We start from the raw sequence: 27,500 nt of genomic DNA on the forward strand, positions 1-27,500 counted from the left end.
AATATTTATTATATTGACATGCGTAAAGGTACCGTAGACATCAAATGTAAAGTGTCTGACCTGAAAGCCTTAGAATAACGATGTAATGCAGAATTTACAGTTGAAGAAAAGTTAAGTATACCTTAGTTTTACCAGACCACTGAGCTGATTAATAGCTCTCCTAGGGCTGACCCGAAGGATTAGACTTACTTTACGTGGCTAAGAACCAGTTGGTTACCTAGCAACGGGACGTATAGCTCATTGTGTAATCCGAACCACATTATAGCGAGAAATGAATTTCTATCACCAGAAATAAATGAGAAGACAAAAAATTCAAACACGAAAAATTTATAAATCTCTCACAAATCGCTAATAATAAATGTAAGAGGAAAAATGTCTGGGAATTTTGCTTATCATTACAGGATGACGGCAGTAAAAGAAAATTCAATAATGTTCGTTCGCAAGAGGAGCGTTGCATTTAAAAACAAACGTGAGACAAGCGAAGTGGCACCAAAGGCCAACCAAAAACGGAATATTGAAGTTCATGAAAAGAGAGGGGGAGAAAATAAAGTCTGAAAATTTCGGAAAGGGTTTGTTGGAAAGTAGCGAACGAAACTGGATAAAAGTGCATACGAAAAAGGGAAAGAGAAAATAAGAAAAAATTACGCACTCTAGTTTGGCAAAAGTGTCTCTTTTCATGAATTTTGATGTCGGGGGAAACGGAGGAAAGGGTATGAAAAATATTTTACAAAAAGAAATTATATATTTTTTTTTTCTAAGGAAAAGGGAATGGAGGGAAAGCATTAATGAAAAATGCGACGAAGAAAAGGAAAGAAACGATGGGAGAGAATTAGTGCAAGGAATGGTAGCAAAAAACAGGCGAGGCGAAAGGAAGGTGACAATTTTCTGAAACGTTTTGTATCAGGTTAAACAAAGAGAGATGCAACGAAATAATTAGACCCGATGAACTTTTCGCAGCGAACGTGACAAGGTAAAGGCGATCTTTAAAAAGAGAGCAGAACCTATTGCATAGAATGATGATTGAACGGACTATCAAATAGATGATTTTAAAAAGATCTCTTACTGGTAAGGCAGAGGACTTCCCACGATGGCGTGACAATTATAAAGAAGTATATAATGCGTCAGAGTTTCTTCGACGCAAGCGAGTTTTCTGTTCAGCGTATAATGGTGTATGAAACTAAGCCACTGCCCATGAAAATCTCTGCTGCAGCCTATGAAACTTTCTCCCACAGCCCAGTGGTGGCCTGTGTTGTTGGCACCTATAGCTCTGCCAGGCGCACGATCATGGCTAACTTTAGCCTTAAATAAAATAAAAACTACTGAGACATGTGTGTTGCAATTTGGTATGTTTGAAGACTTGAGGGTGGATGATCATCATACCAATTTACAGCCCTCTAGCCTCAGTAGATTTTAAGATATGAGGGCGGACGATGCAAAGGAAGGTGAATACAGTCATAAGGAAGTTTTATATATTTGCTCCAAGATCTGTCAAGGATTGTGCATATAAGCGTGCACATAGAACAAGAAATATGAAGAAAGCGCATGGCAACAACGATATAACTCCAAGAAAGTGGTAGAAAATGAATGAAAGAGATGAGTGTTTTCGTAGATAGAGATTTAATTAACTCAAATGTTCCTTTCATGTTATTCAAGAGTACTCGTCAGTCTACTTTGCCAAAATAATCCTGAATGACATTTGAAGTAAGAAGATATACGTGCTGTTGGGAAAAGTGCCACCTCTCAAGGTCAGTCAACAGATGTTGAGAGTAACAACAGGACTTGACCCCTGAGGAAGTAATTTGCCAAGAAAAGCTAAAAGAGAATCCTTGCTAAAATCTATAGTTTCTGAAGAAACTATTTTATTCGTAAGACCAAAGTGTCACAGTAGCTTCTGTTCACTGTCGTTTTCTGAATTATCACTCGCCTTTCATTTCCATTGTGAAATCTGGCTACTTTTAGTTTCCTGTAAAGGAAAACCATTGAGATGGCTATTTCCATTAGTTTCCTGTAAAAGAAAACTATTGAAATGGTTATTTTTATTAGTTTTCTGTAAAAGAAATCTGTTGAGATGGATATTTGTCTGTTCGTCCATACTTTTTTGTCCGCCATCACATCTTAAAAACTACCGAGGCTAGAGGGCTGCAAATTGGTATGTTGATCATCCACCCTCCAATTATCAAACAACAAATTGCAGCCCTCTAGCCTCAGTAGTTTTTATTTGATTTAAGGTTAAAGTTAGCCATGATCGGCGTCTGGCACCGCTATAGGTGCCAACAACACAGGCCACCACCGGGCCGTGGCTGAAAGTTTCATACAGCATTATGCGCTGTACGGAAAACTCGATTGCGCCGTATAATCTTTTTTTTTTTTTTTTTTTTTTTTTTTTTTTAGGGAAGATTAATAACTCCTCAGTACAACAGAACCCAAACAGTGATATAGCCACTATGCTGCTAACGTTTCGAATGAAGTTAAGAAGCAGCGGGTTTGGTCAGTACTTGAAACGGTAGTCACCATTGAAGCCATATCACTTATACTTTAGCTCACGTACTATCACTGGGCCTTGTAAGCTAATCCCAGAATCCACATTGACTTGTAGAAGACATAAGGAATTTGTTTTAGTGGCCATGAGTCCTAAATAAGGTTATAAAAACCAGAATAATTTCGTATGCCCATTTATTTGCTTTTTTTCTTATTATACGCTTTGAATATGTTGTCAAAACACGTATATTCCAAGTTCACTCCCTTAATCATATTTCTTTTCAGAAAACGGAACAAGAGACTGTTCGAGTAATCTACTGTTTTCAGTTTTATCATTTGACCCGAATTCTGTCCTTTTATGCTTACGACTGAGGTCAGGGAATCAGGAGATTTTAAAATCGTCTCAGCTATGACGGCATTATAATATTTATCAGAAACAGCCTGGTAAAGGAAGAAAACTTATTGAATTGTTGACTGTTTGTTGAGAATAATAAAAAACGGACTTTGGACCATTAATATTTAGTTAAATGTTATTTTATAACTGACTTTTCATTTGTTACATTTTTTAGGACGTATATAGATCTTAAGCAAAGAAAAAACCTGCTGGATAGCCAAAACGGAAAGAAGTCTGGAATCTGTATAATATAATGAATCCTATCACCATTCATTACAAGTTTATGTAAAATGGCATTCCGTAAAAAGTTATCGGTACAACGTGTTAAAAACAAATCTAATTCTATAATTTGTCGTATGTTTCAAAACGGATTCTAGACGTAAACATTACTTATAATGAGTTAGTGAATAGCTTATAAATATGTGTTATTGATTTATATTTCTTAAGTAAGGCAATGTTTTGTTGCTTCTTAATGAACGCGCGAAATCATCAATACAAGGACTAGAAAATTCACAGACCTTGATGCAGAGAGTTTGCGGGTGGATAAACAAAAAGCTAATAGATATTGAATTTATATATAATAATGAAGAGGCTGGTAATGTGGTAGAATTTTGTATTGCAGATTCAATCTGTGGTAAGAACTAAACACTGAACGTGGGAATAAAACAATAAGTGACGTCGAGATAGGAAAGGATAGAAATGAGAATTATAAAATAATGAACACTTAATAATATACAAAATATATATATATATATATATATATATATATATATATATATATATATATATATATATATATATATATGTGTGTGTGTGTGTGTGTGTGTGTGTGTGTGTGTGTGTGTGTGTGTGCGTATATAAATATGGCGCGTGTGGATGTTTGTATATATTTAAAAATAATATGTAGCGTGATATTTAAAGTGAACCCACGGACAGCTTCTAAAATATAAGACTAAATCTTAGATAGATCATAAAGGCTAAGGTGCCCTCTCTGGAAGAGTTGAATTTAGGATAAGAACTTTCGGTAACACACCACCAGATTCTTCAGATTCTGGAAAGGAAAAGAAAGCTTTCCCTTGTCGAAAATCTAAACCGTATGTAGAAAATCCCACCAAAGTAAAAGATGGTCACCCTCTGGTCGACAGAGTTACGTAATAAATGAAATAACGCCTGAATCAGTAGAGGAAATATTTACGTAAAGAATTTGTTCACTTACAGCAGTAGAAGCATTTTCATGATAATAGTTAACCCATTAAAACTGTATACGAATCGTAAATCCTTAGCAAAGTTGTGGCCACGGTAACCAGCCAACGACCAACACCAATTTCTGATACGTACTAGTCCTAATTTTACTGAAAAATATCAAAGGAAAATGTTAAAATACATACAATATAAAGCATAATTCTAATGACTTGTAATCAAAAGAGTTTTATTATCTAGAGTTTTATTACAGCATCTCATAAAAATCAATCAGGATGTGAGGGGAACTAACTTGGGAGACACGACAATGTTCTAACGTTTGATGAAGGTCAGTCTACAAAAGTTGGTTTACGATTTTTTTTATGCACATTTCTCTCCATATATTGACCATAATTTTCCGAGAACCTTCGGGGTTCAGTAAGGTTATTATATTTTTAGTGTGTCCGAAATTCAAGACAATTTTTTTATATTTCGTTCATTGAGATAATATCAGGCGTAAAGAAAATGATTGTTTTCCTTTTGAATAGCATTTCTCATGAATTAACAGTTTTCATAATTATGCGTAGCTGATCCGCTATAGTAATTTCTTACTGTGCGGGAAAATTATATGTATGTTCTTTTTAATATCCAGTTATGATGCGTAGTTTCCAGCACGGGTATAATATTATGACATGTGCCTTGAGTACATTGTAATACTTTCCCAAATTAAGTAGCATGGAAAAAGACGGTGACTTGGGAAACGATAAAAACAGGTCACAATGACTGGTATGTCCATAGCATAAAAATTATCTGAAAACAATTTCTAATTCCATCTACATTTGTCCCCCCCCCCAATGGGAAAATATTTTTCATAGTATTATTAAAGCTAGTCATTTCAATTATAAGGAAAGGCATATTAAGTAGAGAGGAATGCGATAAAATCATAGTAATATGTAATAGCCTTTATGATTTGATCGAGTCTAATTCTAGTGAGCCGGCCGGAGACTCGAACTCGGGCCTAGCGAGTGCTAGCCGACAACCCTACCGACTCGCCCAACGAGGAACTAAATGCCAGAATTGCATGCGTCTAGTGAGTGGCAATTGCACCATTGCAACGCACCTTCCCATTCAGCGCAGCTTGCGCAGCAGTTTTGGCCAAGCGGAACTTCCCCCAGGTCCGACAGTCACCGTATTCCCCAGATCTCGCCCTTTGCGACTTGTTCCTCTTTCCATTTTCGGTACCTTTTAGAAATACATCTTTTATCTTCAGGTACTGTAATATCGAAACGCATGTTATGACAGCTATTCATAAACGGTGTAACACACATCGACTGCTGTGGCAACGCGGGATGAACTTCACAAAAGATCTTGCCCTCTAATCATCAAGTGTATTTCCTTTGTGGCTGACAAATGATGAACAATTGTAGTTTCGTGATATTTTCTGTGCCTTAATTTTCTTCATCGTGGAAGAGATATGGCGATGTAATAACCGGAAGACGAAGAAAATACTCGAATGCAAAAAGTAAAATATTACAACGTGAGACATTTTTCTACAATAGTAAAAGGTTGATATCTGAAATACTAGGAAAAATAACTTCGTCGTGGAAATCATTATGATTTTTAATGACTTCGTTATAAATTCCATTGCGTTAGCAACATACGTTTTAGGGTTTTAATATTTTCCTAAAACTGCCAAGGGCGAAGAATTTTTACATTATTGTGATTGCTCAATTCACTGATAAGGACTTCGTTATGAAATTGAAGTGAATATATAGAATTAAAGGAGAAAGTGGTCGTTAAATGAATATTATGACAGTGATTTCAGTGACAATTAACCCATTTTATTTTGTAATAGTAAATAACATAACAAAAAGTAATGATAGAAACAATGATAGGAAATTGAAAAACAATAAACATAACCGTACAAATAATAGTTGCAAAAAATTAACATTTAGTATTTATGAGTCAAGGCCTAATCGTATATTTCTTAAAGTAAACATCGGCATGTATTTGAACAAGGGTATGCTAAAACGCGTTAAATGATGAAGGTTAAAGCAACTGCCGTCCATTTTCACCTCTTAAAAGACATTAGTGAAAAACAAAACAAACATAAGACCTAAATTATGAAGAGTTTCCAGCAAACACCTTATGAAGGAGAAATTGGTTGATTTCCTAAATTTCTTGGTATAATATTCTCTGACTTGTTATTCATATGAAAAAGTAATAAATACAACCAAATATCCACGAGGACATACGCACAGAATTTCGCAAGCAAAACTTAATAAAGGGCCAACTTATAAACGGCGTGAAGCTATTCAGGAAAGACGTGCATTTCATTTCGCAACCACACGCGAACAACGTACCTACATTTCCATTAGGTTTTATTGCTTTCAGTCGCCGCTGTAAACCAGTATCCTCTGCATATTGCAACCACAAGAATTAAATTAATTGCTAGATTTTTCTGCATGCCGGAGAAAATAATTTTTTTTTTTATCTTTCATTTACTATTCTCCTGCAGCAAGAAAAAAAAAAAATACTGAAATGGTTCCGAAAAATGCGAAAATTTTTTTGTTCTGATTGTGCTGGATTAAGAGAGCGGTGGACATGAAAAGAGTATTGATTCTCCAGTGTATGTGGCGTGTTAAAAAATTTACGCAGATTTACTTACTCTTAACCCAATATATATATATATATATATATATATATATATATATATATATATATATATATATATATATATATATATATATATATATATATATATATATATATATATATGTTTAAGGAAGAAAATCAATGGCATTCTTAAACATGAATGGAGTCCCTTAAAGAAACAATAAATAATAAACTTAGAAATCATCACAGAAAAAAAACCAATGGGGAATGAAAACAAACTTTACATAATTATATTACCTAATCCTAATGTATATAAAAAGGAACTTTCACGTAAGCCAATAAGCTATAAAATAGCAGTCGTTAAATTCTGAAAATAATGTTCGTATGTAGGATGATTTGAAGGACCACTTCTAAAACAGAAGCTTCATAAATAGCTTTGAAGCAAAGTGATGAAGTGACAAAATTATTTTCTCAACAGAGGTCTCAAATTTCATAATTTTATTTTCACATATAATTGAGAGAGAGAGAGAGAGAGAGAGAGAGAGAGAGAGAGAGAGAAATTATCATCACCGGGAAAAATATAAACATTATTCAGTTTTATGAAAGGGCAATTTACTAAATAGTGCCTTAATTTTCGTAGCTTTATTTTCGCAGTAAGTTGCTACGTACACATGCGTTACCCTTCCTTTATATATGCCTTTCAGTACGAATTGTTACTTTATCTGATTGTTGAATGTTAAATGTTACCGCAAGAACCAATTATGTGGAAACCATATTATGCTTTAACAAATGTAGAATACCCTGTAAGTATAGTTGAAAATCTGGAATGTTTAAAAACAGTCATATGTAATTTACATTTACTTTTCTTACTTGGTGTTTCATATTTTTCTGAAAGAAATGGGAAAAATTCATTGTGGCAAAGAAATTAAAGGAGTATGTTTTAGAGTGAAACGTTTTCCCTACGGTAAAAATGTTGAAATTTCTCTGTAGCATGCACTGTAGTCTAAAAACGAATAAAAAATGCAGACTTAACATAAGTAAAGTAGGTTAATGTAGTGATCAATGTTTTTTTTTAATTTTAAAACTTGCACATACACGCTACATGTACTGTACATGATATATATATGGAAATGACGACCTGTTCTGAAAGCTTGTATATGATAAACACTCGCCGTAAATTTAACAATAATTTACTTTACACTGCTTTATTTTGTAACATTAAGGTGTCATGTTATAAAAACTAGGATATCTATATTATTATTATTATTATTATTATTATTATTATTATTATTATTATTATTATTATTATTATTTGGAATAACCAATTTGCTATTTGCATGTAAAATGACGCAGGGCACGGCGGCAATAAACGAGCCCCTTTATGGGATCGTTTCGTTTCAAACAACGATTTTAAATATTTTGTGTTACTGAGAAATAAAAACATGGACATGTGTATTATTTGGACGAATTACGGTGTTATTTGCCTGTAAAATGACGCTGTCACTATTCCTCTCCTTTCAAGGGTATGAGGCAACGGAGACTTGGCGGTGATGAAGAATCTCCTTCATGGAATCTTTTCGTTGCAAACAACGATTTCTTAACGACGTCTGAGTCTCCGTCTTAGAAAAGGAAGTAGAAAATATGTTTTCGGTCCCTTCCTAGAAATTCATGTATGGAGAGATGACACGGTACATCACTGCAAAATCTTCTGAAGAACTTTGTCAGACTCCGCGAGAAAAAACGATGAAGTTGTTTGGGTGATTTTCGATGACAGTGGGAGAGCATTAAGGGAGATGAATGCCAGTGATAATCACAAGTCCATATAATAATAGTGAAACATGAAATGAAAGAGATGGCGATATGGCTAGGTATTGAGAATACTGCAACTGCAAAAAAAAAAAAAAAACACACAAAAACAAAACTTCAGACACTGAAAAATTTGCTTTCTCGAGAGTGGGCTGACACGGGTGTAGTTTTTAACTGAATCGTGTTCAAGAAGTGTGTATGGAATTGAGGTCTGAAGCGACAAAAATCACTTCAATTGGGCGTAAGTATTTTTCATTAATTATGAAAGGCGAAAAAGGAATTTAGTAGCAGCCGGCAGCTCACATTTGCTTCTTCGCTTGACTGAAAGTTTTCTTTTCTCGACTGAAAATTTTTCGGTGTGATTGCGCTCTGACATTTGCCTATGTTTTTCTTCCTACTGACTCCATAACCGCAACAAATAATTTTGCACTCTCATTACATACTTGTAATACGTTTTTCATCCGTTTTTGTATGCTATCTGGTCAAACTCACTAGTCTTAGGTTAACTAGATAATTACATTTATAGCCGTATTATTAACCCATCCCCTATAACTGAAATGTCTGTGAAAATTCGTTTCACTTCAACTTGAAAATTACCGAGTACTTTCAGCACTCCACACCTTTATATCTATAACAAACTTGTCCTTCCAATGGTCATTGCCTACCAACGATCTAATAAATCTTTACCCTACGTTTACATCTTTCAAAATATATAAATCAGTGCTTATCCCTTGGAAATTTCTGACAGTCCTTCCAATGGTCATTGCCTACCAACGATCTAATAAAACTTTACCCTACGTTTACATCTTTCAAAATATATAAATCAGTGCTTATCCCTTGGAAATTTCTGACAGTCCTTCCAATGGTCATTGCCTACCAACGATCTAATAAAACTTTACCCTACGTTTACATCTTTCAAAATATATAAATCAGTGCTTATCCCTTGGAAATTTCTGACAGTCCTTCTAATGGTCATTGCCTACCAACGATCTAATAAAACTTTACCCTACGTTTACATATTTCAAAATATATAAATCAGTGCTTATCCCTTGGAAATTTCTGACAGCCAGGCCTTGCTAGGTGCATGTCACTCTTATTTCCTTAAGACTTTCCATTCCCATTCCCCTAAGGAACTCCTTACCTGGCCCTTTTCTGTGCAGTCGAAGGACTTGTAAACAACATAACTGCGGGGATGGGATAAAATGATTGGAAATGAAATACTGAAAGCCCTGTTTCTAAAAACATGTTTTCAACATGATGAAGCAAGGTAATCGGATCATGGAGGCCGGAATTAAAAAAAAAATTCCCAATTCCATAGCTCTTATTACGACGCATTTTTTTTTCGGTAAAAAACGAAGTAATCAGCTTAGCACTGAAACCGAGATTATTCCTAAAATGTTACTCTTTTGGTTTATGGTGTACATGGATATTAAGTTTCTCTTTTTACTATATATTCCAGTGACAAGCAGATAGCGGGTATAAAAGTAATATCGCATTATTTGGAGTTGAGAGGTTTCCAGTAAAAATCCACACCATGTATGTTACACCCCCCCCTCTCCACCCACTGGGGTATAAAGCCTCACCTGAAGTTCGGTTGGGATCTTGTCGTTGGCAGCAGAGAAGTTTCTCTCTCTCTCTCTCTCTCTCTCTCTCTCTCTCTCTCTCTCTCTCTCTCTCTCTCTCTCTCATTTGCATAACCTGTCTAAAGGTGTATAAATCAAATCCTAAACTACAAAATTAGAGTTTATTAAGCAAGCTTGATAACAAAACATGCAAAATGAATTAAGAAGATAGATACTAAATTCATTAAGTATTCCCCGCAATAAAGAAAAAAAAATGATGCAAGTCACATTTGAAAGGTGGGGATTATTTCCTGTCCCCCCACCGTGTCTCTAAGTCTCAAAGTCGTATCTGTCTCTATTCTATTAAAACGGCCACTTTTCCCATCGGCCATTTTAAATGCTCACTTAACCAAAAGCATATATTCCCCAAACAATCATGGATCCATCACTATTAGACCCCAGCTTATAGGCACACAAAAACACATGAGGAAAGTGTTAAATAATGTCAAAAAGTAGCAATCACTAAATAATAATGATAACCCTTTTTAAGGTTAGTAAGTTTAAAGTTCAGCACTTACATTCTGCAGAGGGAATTCCAGTTCCCTTGTGTTCCAACACACGTCCAGCCACTAAAGATTCCCAACCAGGAATGAAAAACTCTCCACCAGAGTCCTCGCACCTTAGCGATTCCGTAACAAACGTATGCACCTATATTCAGACCAACAAGTTCCATGATTTAATAATGGAAAAATCCGTCGCCGACATAGGCTGCTGTATCTAAGCGCCCTGAGAATCGTTTTTGGGTCATAAGTCGTTCAGTCGTTGATCTTGCTTCGTACTCTTGTGGACGGAATCTCCCTGGTCTCTAACCGGACGAACCAGTGCTGAATGCGTCAGGCGTTGGTATGTTATGAATTATCTCTAATATACTTTAATATATATGTTTTATCCCGACGAAATGACGGAAAGCCATACCGAGATTCTACAATGAAATATATAAAATTTTGCATTCACTTTAGGGGACATTTGATCCCCCCAGGAGCTAGTACTAAACACGGCGAAACAGTGAGTCGCCTACACTGTTTCGCCGGGTTACTACTAGTCCCTGGGGGGTCAAATGTATTTCGCCGTGTTTAGTACTAAGTAACCAGTGAGAATAAGGTAAACGAGGCACCCTGAAAGTAGATATTTAAGAGGTCGCGGAATAGAAGGCGAGCAGTTTTTCGTCATAATAAAAATAACTGATAACACATTAAATGTAGTAAAATTTGGAAAAGCATAACATGAATGGACTTCTCAGCCAGATTTAGTTCGTTAGATTAATTTTGGCTGGTGATACGAATATTTTCTCATCTCAAATGAAATAAATGACGTTTCTAATCGTGTCGTTAATTTCATACCCAAACATATGTCGATATTCAGCCGTATTGTAATATGTAGAGCCTGACCTTATCAGATTCATTACAGCAGAGTTTGTTGTAACTTGTTAGCAAGGAACGAAAAGTAGAGAATCTTACAGGGTAACGCATGGTAAGCAATATATATATATATATATATATATATATATATATATATATATATATATATATATATATATATATATATATATATATATATATATATATAATTTTTACTCTTTTTGCCAAAGGTTTGAGAAGTGTCCCCCAGGAAAAGTGAAAATACTGAGCAAGGTGTGTTAGGCTATATGAAGTTTGGTAAACTAATTTTGAATTCCGCAAACAGGGATGTAAAATGAGCACGTCCCTGGAGGCCTCAGTTAATCCACATCAATCCGATTACCTTTGTAATACTGTCTGGATTTGACTTCAGGAGTTTGTCCCAACCTGTAGGCTATGAATCTCTTTCTCTGAGTCTCGGGAGGATGAAAGTTATGAGTCATAATTTTTAGGCATTTAATGAAGGCATAAATAATAAGAGAACTCTATATTGCATATTCAGTACGTGGGATTATTAGCATACTATCGTTTATAATGTATTAATTTTGGAAATTTAGGCCCGTAAAGTTTTTATCTTGATTTCCCGTTATATACACACACACACACACACACACACACATATATATATATATATATATATATATATATATATATATATATATATATATATATATATATATATATATTATATGTTATGGATCACGTAAAAATATGTTTAAATAGTATTCGATGCAGTATAGCTGAAATGAGTTTTTCTTCCGTCATATATTTCTTATTAACTTTTAGCATAGAAATGCCAAAATTTACCGGCAGGGATAAGCATTTTCAGCATCGCAGACAAACAAAAGAAGAGTATGCTATTGAGTTCGCAAGAGCACTATTATCATCTGGCAAGCCTAAGAATTGTTCTGGGCGTATATTGTTCTTAAGTTTTTTGAGTTATTTGTTGCTTATAAATGAGCGTATGAACCAAATTCATTACCAGCAAGACTAGATATATTCCGAAGATAACTGGCGCACTTCGGAAGCATCTCCAACAGGTATGGAGACAGTCCAGGGATGAGTTTTGTAAGGAAAACGGCAATAAGTCGTTTCCATTCCAGGAGGGGAACCTGGTACTGTCCAGTCAAGCCCCTTTAACGTGGTAGACCTCACAAGAGGATTTATATTAATTTTACGGTCATATCAGAGTATCCTCATATAAATGCTTATCTTGCGCCATAGTATTTAAATAGAATCACTCATATAGCTTGCATAAGCAATGAATAAGTATTTGATAATTTATCGGGCGTTAGTTCACAGAGAGGGTATTAGGGTGTTGTCATTAGGATGTTGTCCATACGATTTCGTGAGGGAAGGGCCTGCTGCCAATCCCAGCTCTTCTCAGCCCAGACTATCCACCGGCAAGATGATCAACATACCAATTTGCAGTCCTCTAGCCTCGGCAGTTTTTTAAGATCTGAGTGCGGACGGACAGACGAATAGCCATCTCAATAGCTTTTACAGAAAACTAAAATGGGATATTTTGTCACTTGGTGAGACAAAGGTAATATAGTGTGATATGCAGGACTAGTAGTTTTCTGTACAACGTATAATGCTGTATGAAACTCTCAGCCGCGGCCCATGAAACTTTCAGCCACCATCATGGGTAACTTTAACCTTAGATAAAATAAAAACTACTGAAGCTAGAGGGCTGCAATTTGGATGATTGATGATTGGAAGGTGGATGATCAACATACCGTTTGCAGCCCTCTAGTCTCGGCAGGTTTTAAGATCTGAGGGCGGACAGAAAAAGTGCGGACGGACAGACAACTAGCCATCTCAGTAGTTTTCTTTTACAGAAAACTAAAATGGGATATTTGGCACTTGGTGAGACAAAGGTAAAATAGTGTGATATGCAGGTCTAGGAGTAATTTCTTATTGATTAAGAGGACATGCAGCAGCCTTCCCATGTTACTAAAAATACAAGTTTTTAATTTAACACTTACAGTACATCTTGCGTTTCTTAAAGTGGAAAGCCATCATCAAGAAATGACAAGAGAAGTTTCATATGATTAATCTTATAAGTGTCAAATATTTAAAATTCAGAAACCCTTCACATAACAAATAGGCGTTGATTGCCTTTGCATATACAGGTCTACCATCCTCTGGCCCAGAAATATTAAAGTTTTCTTGCCTTTTTCGTTACTAGGAAGGTAATAAGGAAAAAAACTGTTATAACTGTGACAAAAAAAAAAGTTCTTTGACTAAAGTATAGAACTAATTATTGCTTCACCTCACTTTCATTGTCATTTGAAGACCCTTGACCCATGAATAGTGGAGAAAATTTCCCTTTGTTCCGAAGGGGAGACGCATAAGAGGGCTCAAGCTAATTAGCGTTAATTCTATGAAACATGAAGTTCGGACGCAAGAAAAGTTTCATGAAATAAAAACTTACTCTCTTTTTCACAGACAGTAAAATACAGATAATTTATATGTGCTTATATATATATATATATATATATATATATATATATATATATATATATATATATATATATATATATATATATATATATATATTATATATATATACATACATACATACATACATAATTATGTATGCATATATAATATGTGTGTATATATATATATATATATATATATATATAATATATATATATATATATATATATATATATATATATATATATATATATATATATATATATATATATATATATATATATATATTGCCTCCGAACTTTATGTTTCATAGCATTAACGATAATTAACTCGTGCCCTCTTTGCGTCTCCCCTTCGGAAGAAATGGAAATTTTCTCCACTATTCATGGGCCAAGGGTGTTCAAATGAAAATGAAAGTGATGTGTAGCAATAGTTAGTTCTATACTTTAGTCAAGGAACTTTTTTTTTGTCATAGTTTTTTTTTTTACACACACACATAATATATATATATATATATATATATATATATATATATATATATATATATATATATATATATATATATATATATATATATATATATATATATATATATATATATATATATATATATATAATGTGTGTGTGTGTGTGTAGAGTGGGTTTGGTCAGTAATTCAGTGGATTGTCACCGATGAAGCTTTATCATTATCACTTTAGCTCACATGACTGTTACTGTGTTTAGTATGCTAATACCAAAACAGTGTTTTTTGTGATATTTTATCCATGAGTTCTAACAGATTACTTTAAATTTTCATTTCAGAAAACGGAAGGAGGAGAAGCCAAGAGTTATCTACAGTTTGCGGTTTTATTATTCGACCAGATTTCTGCCCTTTTATGCCTACGACTGAGGTCAGTGAATTTAGAGTTTTTTGAAATTTTATAATCTTAGTTACCATAATGATATTTGCTGTCATCAAAATTCTGGAGAAACAAGAAAAATGGTAATTGAAAAATTTGATGTTTGCTGTAAATTGGGTATAAAGTGTTTGTGGACAATAATATTAATAGTAGATTTTATAATTGACTTTTTTTTTGCAATTTTTACTGTTTTTTTTTTATAAAGTATAAAATAGAAACGTGAAAGGTTAAGATGTCTTGTAGGGAAAGCGAAAACAGAATGAATTCTAGAATCTATGAAATAATGAATCCTATCACTGATCATTAAGAACGTAAGTACTTACATACATCTTAGATATAAAAGTGAATGTTTCTATGTCTGTATGTGTGGATGTATGTTTATGCGCTATAAAAATCTGTACCGCTTGACCGATGTAGACAAAATTTGGCACCACTTGACCCACTTACATAATAGGGTAGTTTCAAACCCTTACTCCCGTGACAGACAGACAAGAACAGACATAACAGGAGTTCTGAAGAGATCCGTTTTCTGTAGTAACTTATGCCAAGACGAAAGAAAATATTCCAGTCACAGTGATTAATAATTCTGTACCAAGGTTTGTGTTTAGGTTTAGTGGGTGGCGTGTTTACAGTAGGTTTAGTGGGGTGTGTTTTTAGGTTCAGTGCGGATATGATTAGGTTTAGCAGGGGTGTGTTTAGGTTTAGTGGGGGGTGTATTTAGGTTTGGGAGGGGGGTGTTTAGTTTTGGTGTGGGATGTGTTCAGCTTTAGCAGGGGGCATGTGTTTAGGTTGAGTAGAGGAAGTATTAAGGTTTAGTGAGGGGTGTGTTTAGGTTTAGTTGGTTGAGCTTAGGTATTGTGGGGTACATTTAGGTTTAGAGAGGGGTGTGTTTAGGGTTTGTGGGTGCTGTGTGTTTAGGTTAAGTGGGGATGTGTTTAGGTTAAGTGGGGGTGTGTTTAGGTGTAGTGGGGGGTGCATTTAGGTTTAGTGGGAGATGTGTTTGCAGTAGGTTCAGTGGGGCGTGATTTTAGGTTTAGTGGGGATGTGTTTAGGTTTAGCAGAGGGTGTGTTTAGGTTTAGTGGGGTGTATTTAGGATTAGGGGGGGTTGTGTGTAGCTTAAGCAAGGGGCATGTGTTTAGGGGTTTAGTAAAGGTTCTTTTTAGTTTTAGTGAGGGGTGTGTTTAGGTTTAGTGGGGGTGAGTTTAGGTATAGTGGGGGTGCATTTAGGTGTAGAGAATGGTGTGTTCATTATTTGTGGGTGGTGTGTGTTTAGGTTTAGTAGGGGTGTGTTTAGGTTTAATGAGGGGTGTGTTCAGGTTTAGTGGGGGTGTATTAAGGTTTAGTGGGAGGGGTGTTTATTTTTAGTGGAGGGTATGTTTATGTTTGGTGGGAGGGGTGTTTAGGTTTAGTGGTGGAGGTGTTTAGATTTTATGCGGTGTGTTTTAGTTTAATGGAGATGTGTTTAGGTTTAGTGGGGGATGTGTTTAGGTTTAATGGGGGTGTGCTTCGATTTAGAGGGGGGAGGTGTCTAGATTTAGTGGGGGTGTGTTTAGGTTCAGTTGGGCGTGTGCTTAGGTTTACTGGGAGGTGCATTTAGGGGTAGTGGGTGGTGTGCTTTTAGGTTTAGTGGTTGGTGCATTTAGGTTTTGGGGAGGGGTGTTTTGGTTTAGTGAACAATGTGTTTAGGTTTAGTTGGGATGTGTTAAGGCTTAGTGGGGGAGTGTATAGGTTTACTAGGGGTGTGTTTTGGTTTAGTGGGGGTGCGCTTAGGTTTAGTGGGGTGTATCAGTTTAGCTGGGGGTGTGTTTAGGTTTAGTGGACGTGCACTTAGGTTTAGTGTGAGTGTTTTGTTTTAGCAGGGACATGTTAATCAAAACCACACCACATGTTACTTCCTTTCTAAGGTAAATGATCGGCTGTCATTCAGAGTTTTCCTGGGCAGCGCCGGGTTGGTCAACTAGTACATAATATACGTAAAGGAAAATGGCACCCCATAAAAAGTCAATGAATAATCAGTGCAAGGTATTTAAATTCAGTAATTCATCGTACTTGTCAAAATATATTTAAAACAATTAATTGTAATGGACAATTAATTGCTTAAATTGGGTACTATATATATTGACTATTGGCATACAGAAAAAGAGATTGCCAAATACTCACTAAAAGGACAAAAAAAAAAAATTTCATAGACATTAATACAGTGTTTTTAGATTGATAAACAAAAGAGCTGATAGACCTTCAATGTATACATACCAATGAAAAATCTGGTGCTGTTGTAATTTTCGTGTTGCAGATTCAGGCCATATATAACTTAAAAAATTACATGTGATTGAAACAATAAGTAACGTGGAGCTAGGAACTGATAGAAAAGTCTAAATAAACTCTAATGGCATCAACTTGTACTATATACATACATACATACACACATTCATATATATATATATATATATATATATATATATATATATATATATATATATATATATATATATATATATATATATATATATATATATATATATATATATATATATATATATATATATATATATATATATATATATATATATATATATATATATATATATATATATATATATAACGTCTTTTGTGTGTGTCTTTTTGTGAATTTCAAAAATAATTATACATACTATGGTATTTAAGGCAAAGCAACGAACAGGTTCTCAAATACTTATAAAACTACATCTTGCAGGGATTATAGAAGCTAAAGCACTGTCTGCGGAAGGGTTGAATTCGGGATAAGAATTTCCGATAACGCCACCACTAGATTTTACAAATATACAGAACATCCTGTGATTTTACTGAATATTAAAACTCCAAACAGAGAACCCCACCTAAGGAAAAGGTGGTTGCCCTTTGGTCAACCAAGTTTTAATACATGAAATAAACAGTGCCAGAATCAGTAAAGGAACTATTTACTGAGAGTGTTTGTTCAATATTTGTGTGTACACAAAACCATTAGCGTTATAAATTTTATAGCAAAAGGGGCATTTTCATGATAAGTTAACCCATAAAAACTGTATACGGAGCATTAACCTTAACCAAAGCTGTTGTCATGGTAACCAACTATCCGACCGTGTAAACACCTCCATCTGATGCATATTATTCCTACGTTTACAAGTTCTGCATTGGAGGGTGGGTGCTGTTCTCAGCTAGCACTATGCTGGCCCCGCGTTCAAGTCTCCGACCGGCCAATGAAGAATTAGAGGAATTTATTTCTGGTGGTAGAAATTCATTTCTCGTTATAATGTGGTTCGGATTCCACAATAAGCTGTAGGACCCGTTGCTAGGTAACCAACTGGTTCTTAGCCACGTAAAATAAATCTAATCCTTCGGGCCAGCCCTAGGAGAGCTGTTAATCAGCTCAGTGGTCTGGTTAAACTAAGGTATACTTAACTTTCCTACGTTTACTCACAAATATCAAAGAAAAATTTAATTACTTATAATAAAAAGCATAAATTCAAATGCTTTGTAACAGTGTCTCCTGTCTGTAGAACAATACCCTAGAGTTTTATTATAATACCACATAAAAATCGACCAGAATGCGAGAGAACTGACCTAGGACACACGAGAATGTTCTGACTTCTGGTGCAGGTCAGTATACAAAAGTTAATTTACGATTTCTTTTTATTCTCAGAAAAATGTGAATTCATTTAACTTTTTTATGCATAGTTCTCTCCACTTGTTGGCCATAATCTTCCGAGACCACTCGGAGTTGAATACTTTTAATGTATCTGTAAATGTGTCCGGAATTCAAGATATTTTTAATATCATTTAAGTAAGACGACAACAAATGGAATGAATTTGAATGTTGTTCGTTTTGAATAGGATTTAAGAGGAAGTATTGTGGTCATAATCATACATAGTAGACCCTGTTTAAGTAAAACTTCAAATTTAATTTCTTAATAAGCAGAACAGTTATTAGTATACACTTTCCTAATATTCAATGATAATACATTGTTTTCTACGCTGGTATATGACATATTCATTGAAAACATTGTAATACTTTCCTACGTAAGTAGCATAGCACGGTGACATGGGAAAGGCAGTTACAGTTCCCATATAATGTTATGTCCATAGCATAAAAATCATCTAATCGCAATTTCCATCTCTATATCCTTTTAACCAGATCTTCGTTGTCAATGAAAAATTGGGAAAATATTCTCCGTAGTATGTCCAAAGCTGATGATTTGAATAACATGAAAAGTAGTATCTCATAAAAAGAGTGGAGGGGTAAAAAGCAAAGTAAACAGTTTATTTATGCCACAGTTTTGAGGACTTATTTTAGTCTTAATTGATTTGGTGTAATAACCAAAAAAAAAAAAAAAAAAAAAAAAAAAAACACGCTAAAAGTTTTAACAGATAAGTTTTAAAAGAGGCTAAATTTGGATCGCAGTACAAAACAAAACTCTTTTAACGTCATTCACAGCCTTTCGAACAACGGGCAAATGTATCCACGAACGAGTAATATTCATGTCTTCAATAAATTTATTAATTTTAACACCAGTCCAAAACTGGCAGACTCGTATGGAATGTCAATGTTTATTTTGAAAAATGTGTGTGTGTGTTATATTTCAAAATAAACATTAACATTCCATAAAAGTCTGCTAGTTTTGGACTGGTGTTAGATATATATATATATATATATATATATATATATATATATATATATATATATATATTTTTTTTTTATGTGTGTTTTTTGTGTGTGTGGGGGCGTTGGCTCTATCTGTGTGAGTGTGTTTGCGCGTGCGTTTCTATGTGAGTGTTTCATGTGATGTATCCGATGCTGTCAATCCGTTTTGAATATCGTTCTGGAATATGTACAAGCCACTTGTTTAAACTTCGGAGCTATAATGTTTACCTAAATTTCAGTTATTCACTCTACCCAGTAGCCTTTACGGTTAGAGCCTAACCAGAGGTCTTTCATGCTACTAATAGGAGCATCTGTGTTGATATCCGTCTCTCACTCTCTCTCATAAGTACATGATATGATAGTATTTCATATATATATAATCTTAAAAACCGACAGATATCATTCATTTTTTTTATTACAAAATGCCAATAAATTTGTCGCATTAAGACCAAAGTTCAGTTTTACTTAACAAACAAAACAAAACTCTATTGATGGCTATCACGGAAATTTCAAAGCCAGTATATTTTGTAGAGAAAAAATTTTAAGCCATCATTTTAAGGTGACAGTCGGGTGACAGGGCACCCGAATAATGAAGCTCTGTGGGGAACAAACTGTCAGTGCCGTTCGCTGTTTTCTTCCTTTTTAATAAACGAGAAAAAAGTTGGTATCCTTTTCTACATTAAAGTTCATCAAGTCCCAGCCACTTCCTGATTCTATTTTATTCCCTTTTGCTTATGCAAATGATAACAAAAAATATGCATGGAAACCTGCACTGTAGTGTCTCTCTCTCTCTCTCTCTCTCTCTCTCTCTCTCTCTCTCTCTCTCTCTCTCTCGTGTGTATATATATATATATATATATATATATATATATATATATATATATATATATATATATATATATATATATATATATATATATATATATATATATGCATGTGTGTATCCCCGTGTATCCCCATTTGTCTGTTAAAGAAAAGGTTCCTGGTGATGCTATTCTTGAGGTTTACAGAAATCATTTTTGAGACGACGTTACCCTGAGCAATAAGCTTGTCTCCTAAATTAAACACGCCACCGTCACCAAACTGTAGGTTACCTAATTAACCCCTGAAATACACTAGAGAAAGTATAGCATTTAACTATACGCGTGTAAAGCACACCTCCCCAGAAACATTAATTAATTAATATGATAAATTTATGCAACAAAATGCTCCTGAAACTTGACCTACTGTAGGTAACAAAGATCAATAGTCCTAGTCTTTGTTACCGCTGAATTTGACACAGGAACAGTGATAGCGTTCCTGTTTAGCGGTGAATTTAGTGGTGGGAAAAACTCTCTACCACGAGAGTTCTTAAATGTTCTGAAGGGTCCACAATAATATAATTGTTAAAGGCCTGTGTAAAATTTATAAAAGATTTCGAACCCTTCTCTGGGTTCATCTTCATTTTGACTGAAGATGAACCCAGAGAAAGGTTCGAAAACTCTTATAAATTTTTCACGAGCCTTTAACAGCTATATTATTGTGGACCCTTTAGAACAGTGAATTTGATAGTAATATGAAGTCCATTTTCGGTAGTCTCCAATTATCGATCTTGGATCATCAGGCACTGTAATCTCCAAATGAATGTTTTGACATTTTTGTATAAACGAGAACAACACACGCCGAATGCTGTGGCAACGCGGGGTGAACATCACAAAAGGCTTTACCCTCTAATTTTCCATAGTTTTTCCTTTATGACTGACAAATGATAAACCAATTGCAGTTTCGTGATATTTTCTGTAACTTACTTTTTTGATCATGAATGAGACATGGTGATGGAATACCTGGACGGCGGAGAAAAATACTTAAATATTAGAAGAAAAATATTACAAGGTGAGACATTCTTCTGGAATGGTAAAAGGTTGTCTAAAATAATATGAAAGATATTGGAAGCTTAGTCGGTGGAATCATTATAAATCATTATATATATATTTATATATATATATATATATATATATATATATATATATATCACTACTATTTTATTTATATATATATATATATATATATATATATATATAAAGTGAATGTTTGTATATTTGTTTGTCCACTATAGAAATCCGAACCGCTTGACAGACCCAGACGAAATTTTTTCACACGGCCTCTCTGTCATCCCAGTAAGGCTTATAACTCAAAATCTGACCCCTACCCTGTGACAGACATACAAACACAGACAAAATAAATGAAATTTTCGTTTTTTACGTCACCTTTTCCTTCTGTGCTTTCTGGGTTAATTCTCATTTTTCACCTGACCCTCCACCTTTTCTTTCAGGTGCTGTCAGACGTATGATTTCATTAAACTCCTCACACTGCAAACCCTATAATCAGTTTAATGCATCCAAAAAATTAAAGAGTTGTGTTTGACTGTATTACTGTAGATTACTTTCATTCAGTCATAAAGCAGTGCAGTTCAAAATATAGTTTCTACCACAGTTCTTGCCACAGAAAAAAAGTAGTAACGGACCAGATGTTTCTGTGACAGGCTCACCCCCTTATTAAAAAAACTACTCGCATTGAAATTTACACATTTTATTCAGTGTTCATTTTAAGCCAAACGCATCAGGTAGTACGGATATACTTACATAACCAAGTCTGCGTCTCTGGAGACAGGATCATCTAGAGAAAGCTTTGGAGTTAGTAAGAAATGGAAAAAAAATAGAGACATCATAATCCGACGCACACCATTAGACTCTTACTCAGTGAAGCCACAATGGTAGTAGCAGTAGCTCTAAGTAGCAGTCGTGATTTGAAAACGTCTGTAATATACGTCTTGACAGTTTTCACGCTTTATATGTTTTTAAACAAAATTCCAGTTTTGAATTAGAAAATTAGCTACATTCCTAGGCATGAAGTGTTTCATAAAAAAAACCATGAGAAATAAGTTTAGATGAAAAAAGAGACATTTATGTAATAAAAAACAACCTCAACATATATAACCTATATCTTCAAGTGTAGAAAAAAATTGCGTTTATATCTGATTATAGTAGAAAACTTATATCTTTGACATCGGTCAGTTAATTATAAAACAGTATTCGTATTTTATGCAAAATAAAATACGAATACTGCAAAGTATTTTATGCAAAATAAAATACGAATATGCAAAGTATTTTGCATAAAATACTTTGTATTTTATGCAAAATACAAAGTAATATGTTAATATAATTTGGATAAGCACTTTTAAAGGGGAAGTTGCACATGATGCTGTAGATCAGCCCTTTGTTGGCCGAACCGGTTGAGCCTCAGACTGTCATTCGATGGGCCGGAGTTCAGTTCCCGCGGCCGGCTGATGAAGAGTTAGAGGAATTTATTTCTGGTGATAGAAATTCATTTCTCGCTATAATGTGGTTCGGATTCCACAATAAGCTGTAGGTCCCGTTGCTAAGCAACCAATTGGTTCTTAGCCACGTAAAATAAGTCTAATCCTTCGGGCCAGCCCTAGGAGAGCTGTTAATCAGCTCAGTGGTCTGGTAAAACTAAGGTATACTTAACTTTGTAGATCAGAACCGTTGGGGGCGATAAAAAAAAAATGGAAAAGAATATCATCTTCACGAGAGAAGAAGCGTCGAAACTATTCAGTGGTTTCAACTTTCGTAATTATTTTCATAACTAGAGAGAGAGAGAGATTATATTCACTAGAGAGATGGCAATTTCCTCGCGGGCGTCTCAACTTTCATAACGTTATTTTCGAATTCATTAGTATAACGCATTGCTGCGCCTTTAGATATCCTTTAAACATGGAAATGCTGCTTCGACTGATTGTTAAATGTTAAATATTACTGGAAGGACCAATTATACGGAAGCCTTTATTTGGCTTTAATCAATATGCTATACACAAATAATATACTTTGAAATCTTGAATGTATGGAAACAGTCATATATGATTAACGTTTATTTTCTTACTTGATTTTATATTTCACCAAAAAATGTATGGATAATTTATCAGGCAGAAGGAAATGGAGGAGAATCCTTTCAAGTAAAACTTTTTATTTTTACAGTATAGCGTTGATATTTCTTTCTAGTACTCTCTGCTAAAAAATACATAGACATAATATAAGTAAAGTAATAATTATATATTCTCTCTTAAATTGTAGATTCTACAATCTATACAGATACACTCTCTGTAATGTACGTAAGAGCTAAAGATTGTAAATATGAAAATAAAGATAATTTCCAAGTATACTGTATTGGATACACACTAGCCTAAAAATTAACAGTAATTTACTTCACGCTGGAAAAGACGTCAATCTCCGGATTATTATTATTATTATTATTATTATTATTATTATTATTATTGGATTCTTTTTTGTACGAGCTACGGTGCTCTTTGCCTGTCAAATGACGCTGTCAACACGCCTGTCCTTTCAAGAGGATGGGGCAACGGAGGACATGGCGGCAATAAATGGTCTCCTTTATGGAATCCTTTCGTTGCAAACAACGACTTCCTAACGACGTCTGAGTCTCCTTCTTGGAAAAGGGATAGGAAAATGAGTTTTCGATCCTTTCCCAGAAATTCATAAATGGAGTAATGACAGGGTACGTCACTGAAAGAACTCCCCTTAAGGAACTCGACAGACTCCGCGAGAAAAAAGATGAAGTTGTTTTGGGCGATTCTCGGCGATCATTAGACCTGCCGTAAGGGAAATGAATAATGATGATAATCACGAGCATACGTAATAGGAATGTAATATGAAACACTTGAGAAAGTGCAGATAGTGATATTACTTGGTGACAAGCATGCTGCAATTAGAAAAAAAAATTTTTCTGACACTGAAAATTTTCATTTGTAATTGAAATTTTAGTCACGATTTGATCACGGAATTATAATTGTACGATTAAATCTGTAGCTATTTTCAACTCTTCGGTCTCAGCTTAAATGTCAGTAGAATTCCTTTCTCACGTGAACTAGAAAAAGACCATAATTCCTCCAGCACCGTTCAACTTTACATCCGTTACAAACGTTGCCTGCCGTCTATTCTGTATCGACCAAAGATCTACAAAAACTTTACCCTACCATTATATTTTTCATAATACGCCTATGGATACTTTTTTGGAAACTTTCAACCGTCAGGCCATGACAGATGCCTGTCACTCTTATTTCCATAAGACGTTCCATTCTCATTCCCTTAAGGAACTCCTTACCTGCCTTTTTTTTGTGTGTAAGCGAAGGACTTGTAAACAACATAGCTTCGGGAATGGGAATAATGGAATGTTGAAAGCCCATTGTTTCTAAAAACGTTTTCAAAATGATGAAGCAAGGTAATCGGATCATGGAGGCCGGAATTAGGAAAATTTTTGAAAATTTCATAGCTCTTATTACAACGCATTTTTCGGTAAAAAATAAAGTAATCAGCTTTTCGCTGAAACCAAGATTAATCCCAAAACATTATTCTTTTACCTTTATGGTTTCCATGGGTGTTACGTGTTTTTTCAGTTATTATTCCTGTGAAGCCAGAAACTGCTGAATAACAGTAATATTGTATCATTTAGAGTTGGAGAGGTTCGGAATGAAAATCGACATCATATATGTATTTTCACTTAAATATTACAACAAAAACCTCGCCGGAACTTTGTTGCATACTTACTGGCCATTTCTAAACTTTGAGGCCACTTAGTAACTCAGCAAAATTATGGAAAACCATATCGGCATCTTATAATAATATATAAAAAATATTACATTCCATCATGCAATAACCCAGGGGAAAATAAGGTTAACAAGGCACCCCGAAAGTAGACATTTATGAGGTCATGGCAAACAAGGGTAATATATTTTCTGTATAATAGTCGTTTTTTAAAACTTAACAACATATAAGTACAGTAACTCACTGAGCGTATTGGGTGAGATAAAGAACAAAAATAACAAGTAGCAGATGAGAAAATGTAGCAAAATCTGGAAATGCGTAACATGAACACACTTCCCAGCCGGATTTGGTTCCCTGACAAAAAATTGACATAAGCCGCTTCCTTTGCTAAGATTAAATTTGGTTGATGATGCTTATATTTTCTCATTTCATGTGAAAGAAAAGACGGATCTTTCCTAGATAGTGACCCCCAAGGGTTTTCGGCGGTCGTTATCTAGGACTAATATTTCTTGGGAGTCAATATCATCATGTTATTTACCGTCTTTTGTTTATGTTTTATGGAAATCCCCAAGGGGCTTATACTAACCACGCCGCAAAGGTGGATACCGTTGGGGGTAACTATCTAGGAAAGATCCGAAAAGATATTATTGACTGTTGCCTTAGCATCTATGATATATGATTTCATAACTTCTCGCCACTTTGATTAGTGATTACGTTACCTTCATACCCAAAGAAACATTCAACTCCATTTTAATATATAGAACGCAAGCTTATCAAGTTACGTCTTTGTTGCGACATGTTAGCAAGTAACTGATAATTGAAACTATATCAGAGACTGGTAGCTAAGCTTTACAAATGCGTATTAATAGGTATATGAAAGCACATACATAATATGAATTATATCTGCTTTTTATGATACATAAGCGGCAAACATTTCACATTCAACATATTGTATGTGGAAGCAAATGATATGTTATGACTAGGACCATTATTTTATTGTAATTTCATTGATTCTAATCCTTGTCGGTTTTTCAGCCTGATGATGAGGTTTTATACCTCGAAAGCTTGTGAAATAAAGAATGTTGTTCCTGGTCTTGGCAATATCATATATATATATATATATATATATATATATATATATATATATATATATATATATATATATATATATATATATATATATATATATATATAATTATGTGTGTGTGTGTGGGTGGGTGTGTGAAACATTCCAGAAATGTCTCTCAAGGAAAAGCGAAAACACTGAGCAAAAATTATTTAGCAAACTAATTTTGGATTCCGTAAGCAGGGATCTTGCATTAGCACATCCCCAGAGACCTCAATTAATCCACATCAATCCGATTACCTATGTAACACTGCCTGGATTCGACTTCTGGAACCTGTCTCAACCTTTAGGCTCTGCATCCCTTGCGCCGAGTCTCTTGATGAGGAGAGACTTTATACATTTAAAATATAGACAGAATTAGTAACAGAGAAATGCATTGCTGCTGAAATATGTGATTTTTAGTTTTCTGTCAGAGAAAATTATTAAGATGGCGTTTTGTCTGTCCGTTCATACTTTTTCTTTCCTCCCTCAGATCTTAGAAACTGTTGAGGCTAGAGGGCTGCAAATTGGTATGTTGATCATCCACCCTCCAATCATCAAACATACCATAATTGCAGCCCTCTAGCCTCTGTAGGTTCTATTTGATTTAAGGGTAAAGTTAGCCATGATCGTGCGTCTGGCACCGCCATAGGTGCCTACAACACAGGCCACCACCGGGCTGTAGCTGAAAGTTTCATGGGCCGCGGCTGAGAGTTTCATGGACCGTGACTGAGAGTGTCATACAGCATTATACATTGTACAGGAAACTCGATCGGGCCGAAGAAACTTCGGCGCATTTTTTACTTGTTTATGCTTGTAAAAAAATGAAAACATATCCGTGTTTTTTTTATCAAAAGCACAGTATTATTTGTAGAACACATATCAATGGTATGATATCTCTTAATACGTGAGCAAAAGTAATAATTGAACGAGAGTTGTTTTTAGTTATATTTAGATGAAGCACAATTGTTTCAAGCATAATTTGCTTCAAATGCCATAATGCAAAATAACTCTCCTCGGCCAAAGGATTTGTTATTCATAAGGACTCTGTAATTGAGTATAAGAACTATATTCAGAGCACATAAGATTAGATATCTGCTGTAGATAATTCCCTTATCTAGAAACATTGTATTCAGTAACTGTGGAAACAGTCCAGGGTTGAAATATTTAAGGGGAGCTACAAGAATTGAGTTTCTATTCCAGGTTGGGAACCTGATATGAAACTTCTTAATTTGCAATTCACTCTTAAATTCACTTGAAAACACTCATATGGCTAGCGTAGG

The 27,500-nt window shown here is 34.6% G+C and overlaps 1 long non-coding RNA gene across 2 annotated transcripts in view; it reads left to right on the plus strand.

Annotated features, from left to right (window-relative positions):
• The window catches only part of LOC136848806 (uncharacterized), a 512,153-nt gene that overhangs the window by 207,057 nt on the left and 277,596 nt on the right, over positions 1-27,500 (plus strand). For both annotated transcript variants that reach the window (XR_010856147.1, XR_010856148.1), the window contains one exon: positions 14,739-14,827. This is a non-coding gene — a long non-coding RNA (uncharacterized lncRNA). The remainder of the gene's footprint in view (positions 1-14,738; positions 14,828-27,500) is intronic.

This window comes from Macrobrachium rosenbergii, chromosome 19, assembly GCF_040412425.1.
Source record: "Macrobrachium rosenbergii isolate ZJJX-2024 chromosome 19, ASM4041242v1, whole genome shotgun sequence".
NCBI lineage: Eukaryota > Metazoa > Arthropoda > Malacostraca > Decapoda > Palaemonidae > Macrobrachium > Macrobrachium rosenbergii.